General features: G+C 47.2%; 1 non-coding gene across 1 annotated transcript; it reads right to left on the bottom strand.

Annotated features, from left to right (window-relative positions):
- Nucleotides 1–1,227: 1,227 nt before the first annotated feature.
- Nucleotides 1,228–1,299, bottom strand: TRNAA-GGC (transfer RNA alanine (anticodon GGC)). The gene has a single exon. It is a non-coding gene; the product is annotated as a tRNA-Ala (tRNA).
- Nucleotides 1,300–7,161: the final 5,862 nt, after the last annotated feature.

Below are 7,161 nucleotides of genomic sequence, written 5' to 3'. Positions count from 1 at the left end.
TGTCCCTCAGACTGTTGGAGGGCCGGACTGCCGTTACTGTACAAGGCCGCAGGCTGTCAGTTCTCCGTCTTCTGCATCTCTCTCCCTTCCCCACACCACACACCCCGGCCTGGGAACTCACCTCACCTCGGTATCACCTCACACTCTGTCTCCGCCGCCTCAGCCCAGTGCTGGAAGTGTGCATTGCTAACGCGAGTTTAGGTCGAACGTCACTTCCGGTCTGATTTTGCCATAACCCGGCGGGCCGCATAAACGTCCTCAGCGGGCCGCATCTGGCCCACGGGCCGTAGTTTGAGGACCCCTGCTGTAAATAATACAAACATGTTATTGTTCTAGTAAACAATTCATGGGAGAGGAATACATACCAATGAGCTTTGGAAATCTGTATGGTGGAGTGCTGCTTCTATTAACCACTTGGATCTTGGTTCAGTCGCATCGTTCTTGTGTACCATATTTCTCATAGACTCACCTGAGCACATGCCACCAATTACTGTATACGTTCAATGTTCTCAGCCAAATGCAGCTGCCAGGTTATAAGTGCTACTGTTTCATTTCTAATGCATGAAATGTGAGTTGCTGTTATTGTAGGAAGCAAGGATGTGCCTCAGTTACAGGATTCCAGTAAGGCTTGAAAGCAACTGGAAGCAGGTTCAAGACAAGCATAAGGACGGGCATAGATGGCATACATTTCATAGCCTGTTTGATTTTCATTCAGATATCACTAATGGAAATGTTGAGGTGAAGTCCATGATTTTAGATGGGTTTATCAAAAGGAATGGGCAAATTTACAGATGACTAGTCACCATGATAACTAGATGGGCTGTCTGCTTACAAGGGTTTTCTACCTTGGAATACCAGATGTTGGGGGGGGGGGAATGTTGAAAGCTATTGTCCTGTTAACTTGCTTCTCTAAAGTCATCTGGTTGGGCACTGTGAGTAATTGGATATGCAAAGAAAAATAAGGGGGTTGTGTGTTTTTAATTGAGTAGAGCTTGCTTAATAGTAGGAAATCAAGGAGCCACCCACCTGGCTACTCTTCCTTGGTGTCTCTCACTGGAAATCACCAATATTCATGCAGTTCACACATCATATGAACATATGAAGCTGCCTTATACTGAATCAGACCCTCGGTCCATCAAAGTCAATATTGTCTTCTCAGACTGTCAGCGGCTCTCCAGGGTCTCAAGCTGAGGTTTTTCACACCTCTTTGCCTGGACCCTTTTTAGTTGGAGATGCCAGGGATTGAACCTGGGACCTTCTGCTTGCCAAGCAGATGCTCTGCCACTGAGCCACAGCCCCATTCATGGCTCTCCAGGGTCTCAAGCTGAGGTTTCTCACACCTATTTGCCTGGACCCTTTTTAGTTGGAGATGCCAGGGATTGAACCTGCTTCCCAAGCAGATGCTCTGCCACTGAGCCACAGCCCCATTCATGGCTCTCCAGGGTCTCAAGCTGAGGTTTCTCACACCTATTTGCCTGGACCCTTTTTAGTTGGAGATGCCAGGGATTGAACCTGGGACCTTCTGCTTCCCAAGCAGATGCTCTGCCACTGAGCCACAGCCCCATTCATGGCTCTCCAGGGTCTCAAGCTGAGGTTTCTCACACCTATTTGCCTGGACCCTTTTTAGTTGGAGATGCCAGGGATTCAACCTGGGACCTTCTGCTTCCCAAGCAGATGCTCTACCACTGAGCCACCGTCCCTCCCCATCATCCAGTGATGATGTCACCCCTGGAAGGGATGCACTCTTCTCTAGCCATGAACTGGAAAACCGGAACACTAGGGTTGGCCTCAGTCTCTGTAGCCCATTTGGCCTCAGTCTCTGTAGCCCTGCCTGCCAGTGTGCACAAACAAAGGCTTTGTAAGGGGAAGCAATCTTTGCCTCTGTTCGTATCTCCCATAATCTAAGTCTCCAATTATGGAGGAAGAAATGCCGTAACCTCTGCCACAATCCCTTCTTAGTTTCCCCTCGTTTCTGGCTGTGGCACAATCAGCGCCTTTGGTTCTGCCTATTTATTTAGTTATTTTAAAAGAAATTTTATATGCTGCCTCTTCAGAAAACCTGCTCGAGGTTGTTAGCCTGCTGAACAGACACAGTATCACAGATTGAAGCACATGATTGATGGAAAGTGCTATGCACAGAAATGTCAATCGGGATGACCCTGTTTGACATGAGCATCATCTAATTTTTTGGGCTGGATGCTGTCAGACACAAGTCTGCTATGTCATTCTCCATTTTCACTGCTTCTCCTGCAGCCTATGAAAATTAAACACTAAGATTCCATGATAGGGGAGGGACGGTGGCTCAGTGGTAGAGCATCTGCTTGGGAAGCAGAAGGTCCCAGGTTCAATCCCCGGCATCTCCAAAAAAAGGGTCCAGGCAAATAGGTGTGAAAAACCTCAGCTGGAGACCCTGGAGAGCCGCTGCCAGTCTGGGTAGACAATACTGACTTTGATGGACCCAGGGTCTGATTCAGTATAAGGCAGCTTCATATAACCGGCAGATGGGATGTTTCCCAAATGACAGAAACAATTCTGTTTGGATTTGGATACTGGGTATACTTCAGATTGGATAATTGTTAATAAAGCTATGGATGCACATCCTTATTAGATGGATCCAGATCTGATTTAGCACGATAAGAACATGACCATGAGAAAAACCTTGCTGGATCAGACCATCTAGTCCAGCATCCTGTCTCACACAGTGGCCAACTAGGGCCAACAACAGGGCAAAAAGGCCAAGGTCTTCCTTTGGGGAGGGACGGTGGCTCAGTGGTAGAGCATCTGCTTGGGAAGCAGAAGGTCCCAGGTTCAATCCCTGGCATCTCCAAAAAAGGGTCCAGGCAAATAGGTGTGAAAAACCTCAGCTTGAGACCCTGGAGAGCCGCTGCCAGTCTGAGAAGACAATACTGACTTTGATGGACCAAGGATCTGATTCGGTATAAGGCAGCCTCATATGTTCATATGATGTTGCCTTTTGGCACTGGGATTCAGAGGTCAACTGGCTCTGAAAGTGGAAATTCCCTTTTATTCAGCATGGCTAATAACTACTGATAGGTTATCCTCTATGAATCTGTCTAATCCCGTTAAAGCTGTCTATGTCTGTGGCCCTCACTACATACTCTGGCAGCTAATTCCTCATTTATTCACTCACTGTGTAAAGAAGTATTTCCTTTTATCTGTCCTCAATCTACTTCCTATAACCTTTGCTGGATGCCCATGAGTTCTAGTCTTTTGGAAGAGGGAGAAAAAATTCTTTTTTTTCAACTCTCTTCACCCCATGCATAATTTTATATAACTCTATCATGTACCCCCTCAGCCACCTCTTAACTGTAAAGTCCCAAACTCTTCAGTCTTTCCTCATGGGAAAGGGCTCCAGCCTCCTAATCATCTTGGTTGCCCTCTTTTTCCAGCTCTGAGATATCATTTTAGAGATACAATGACCAGAACAGCAGACAGTATTCCAAATGAGACCACAATATAGAGCTATGCAGGGGCATTATAATATCAGCTATTTTATTTTCAGTCCCTTTCCTAATAATTCCCAACACAGACGTTGCCTTTTTCACTGCTGCAGCACACTGGGTTGACACTGTCATTGAGCAGCCTTCTATGATCCCAAGATCCTTTCAGCACCCAGTCTCAGCAAGTTCAGGCCCTATCAGCTCATACTTGAAGCTGGGGTTTTTCTGCCCCAGTTTGTATCACCTTACACTTATAAACACTGAACCTCATATACCGCATTGTTGCCCACTCACCAAATTTGTGGAGATCCTCCTAGAGCTCTTCACGGTCATCCTTGTTTTTAGTCATCCTGAATAATTTTGTGATCTGCAAACCTGGCCACTGCATTACTCACCCCTAGTTCCAGATCATTTATGAACAAATTAAATATTACTGGCTCCAATACCAACCCTTGTGGGACCCCACTGCTTACTTACCTCCACTGCAGAAACTATACATTTATTCCCACTCTTTTCTTCCTGTCAGTTTTTAATCCATAGGAGAACCTGTCCTCTTATCCCATGATTCCTGAGCTTACTTATGCTTTGGTAAGCTATCTTATCAAAAGCCTTTTGCATCAGAGTAAAATAAGAACCATGCTTTATTGATGACTACATACTAAGACAGAATGGCAGGGCCGTGGCCCTGCTTATATACACACATAGAACCACCCCCAAGTCCCCATACTAAATTATGGCAGTCAAACTTCATGCCAGGACTTCTCGTTGGTTCATACTAAGAGTCCAAATTTCAGGATATATCTCAAGTGTCTCAAAATGCTCGCACGGTAGCCCGGGTGCAGAAAGCTTCCAGCCAACATAACACCCCATCTCCCCAAGTCCCTAAGTACTTAACACTCGTAGTCCTCCAGATACGTGGAGATGATAGATAGATAGATAGATAGATAGATAGATAGATAGATAGATAGATAGATAGATAGATAGATAGATAGATAGATAGATAGATATGGATGTCCCTGGTGGGCTTGATTGCGTAACTATCATGGTCTCCCAAAGGGCGTGCAGGACTGGCTTCAGTACCCCCTGGGCAACAAGGTGGTCTAGTTCGGCCTCAATGTTGGGCTTGAGCATGAACAGGACTCACCTCGCCTTCAACCTTATGGGCTTCACCACTGGATCGAGTTGTAAAGATACCAGGGGACCTGTGTAGCAGCCAAGAGCCCTGTCAAAAACTTTGGAGAAGTCCTCACATATGTGTGTGAATTTGGAAAGCTGTGTCTGGTGTACTCCAATGATTTCAATTCCCAAGGGCTTGAACCAGGCCAGTCCAAGTAAACGAAAGAGCTTGCCTTCCCCCACGCACACACCAACAAGTCCAACATGCCATCAAAGTGCTTGAACTGCACTCAGAAACTTCCCCACCCCTTGATGTGCAGTGGGTTCTTTTGAAAATCTCTCAGGATGAACCCGGCCAGCCATAGCTGAGGGCCTCCCTGGGGGAAAAGCTTCTTATGGATTTTCTCTGAAATGATAGATAGAGGACCCAGAGTCCATTTTCATTAAGCAGGGGGCTTCATCAATCCATACCATGACCTTAATTATATCGGGGTTCTCTTGGGGCAAGTTCAGTACCTGGAGACAGTTCAAGGAGCTGGTGTGCAGTTCTGCAGAGTCTTGGTGTCTTTGTTTCCCTTAGCTTGGCAGACACGGGCAATGAAGTCCGTCTTGCTGCAGCTCCAATATATGGCATTCTGGAACGGACAGGAACGGCGGTCGTGTGAGTCCCCACAACAGGCGCAGGTCACCTGGGCTGGAGTGTCTGTAGGTCATGCTGGGGCCACCGGTCAGCTCTCATGGTGATGTGGACATTGGATTTAGTGAGCCTCTTCATCGTCAGATGCCTCAGTGGCCGAGGATGTGGTGGCCTGGTGCACAGTGGTCGTGGGGCGGTCTCTGTGAGACTGCTTGAACATAGTGGCCTCTTGGAGTGCCTTCATCATTGTGAGGTCGTCCTGGATGGTGAACTTTCAATGCAATTTTTCATCTCGGACCCCGATCATGAACTTGTCCAGGAGGGCCTCATCTAGGTTCTGGAATTCACAATTGAGGGTTAGCCCTTGTAGCTCGGTAACATAGTCCGCAGCTGATTCAGTAGCCTTTTGTTGGTGGGTTTAGAATTCGAGCTGGCATGCCATGTGGGTTGGCTGGGGTGCCAAACGGTTAGTGAGCACCCAAATCAGGCTCTCATACATGGCAGCTTCTAGCATGGTTGGAGCAATGAGGCGCTTCACCAGTTTCAGGGGCACGATGCCACAAGTGTTGAGCAGGAGAGATTTTTTGTATGCCGCTTCTCCGATCTTGTGGAATGGTACATAGTACTTCAGTCTATCCACCCAGGTTTTCCACAGGTCAGAGTAAGCGAGGTCGAACTCCCATAGATGCTGTCCTGGAGCAACATTGCATTGCAATGCAAATTGAGCGTGGGGCACTGGAGCTCGGTGTGCGATGCGACTGAGCAATAGGCTGACTCAACAGGATCCCATCCTCATTGCCAGTATTAAATACTGGGTTCGATGCATCAGAGTAAAACAAGAACCATGCTTTATTGATGACTACATACTAAGACAAAATGGCAGGACCATGGCCCCACTTATATATACACATAGAACCACCCCCCAAGTCCCCATACCAAATCAAGGCAGTCAAACATCATGCCAGGACTGCTCATTGGAGTCCAAATCTCAGAATATATCGCAGTGTCTCAAAATGTTCCTGTGGTAGCCCGGGCATGCAAAAGCTTCCCGCCAAACATAGAGTCCAGTACATAACAAAAGACAAAGTATATTATGGGTGCTTACAGACGGGCACTTTGGGAGTACTCAGAGACGCCTCAGAAATCGACCCCAAAAATCCTTCCACACACAAACATTTGCCACCTGTCCCCATCTCATACTCACCCTGCCCTCCAGCCTTGAAAAAACCCTAATTGTTATGTATGTGGACTCAAGTGAAGACTTTGGGTGTTCCTGCGTGACTCAATGGAGCCATATGGACTGAGCTTGGGGACTTGGGAACAATGGGCTGCAGGATCCAAATCTCTGCCACCCAGGACCAATCACAAGCCCCCGCCTATTTGAATGACTCAATAATATACTTGCGCAGGAACCCAGAGATCTATATAAGTTTGGCCTGTTGGCCTAGTTCTCAGTCTTGATTGTGCAGCCCTGTACCATGCTGTACCAAATAAAGAGCTTGTTATCACTCATACCACGACTCATCGATGCATAGAGCACACTATATAATACTAATGTTTTGTAAAACATGAATGCACAAGCGCTTGAGAAAAGGAGCAGTCCGGCTTCTGAGGCACCTCTCTGTCTGAACACGCCAAGTCACCTTGCAGACAGGATGGGGCTGCCTTACTGGGGAGCATGTGGAAGCTTCAGGGTGGCTCATTTTGAGCCAGCCCAATCTGGAATGCCTCCCAACTGCCCCAAACCGCCCGTCTGTGGGCAGCCAAGGTCTGCCAGCTCACTACTGTGTATATGCATATTCACTTCCTCAAAGAACTCCCAAAGGTTGGTGAGGCAGGACTTCCCTTTGCAGAAGCCATGCTGATTTTCCCTCAGCAGGCTTTGTTCCTCTATGTGCCCAATAATTCTATTTTTGATTCAGTTTCTAGTAGTTTGCCTGGGACATA

The sequence above is a fragment of the Heteronotia binoei genome, chromosome 8, assembly GCF_032191835.1.
Source record: "Heteronotia binoei isolate CCM8104 ecotype False Entrance Well chromosome 8, APGP_CSIRO_Hbin_v1, whole genome shotgun sequence".
NCBI lineage: Eukaryota > Metazoa > Chordata > Lepidosauria > Squamata > Gekkonidae > Heteronotia > Heteronotia binoei.
This window is presented reverse-complemented; position numbering and strand designations above follow the sequence as displayed.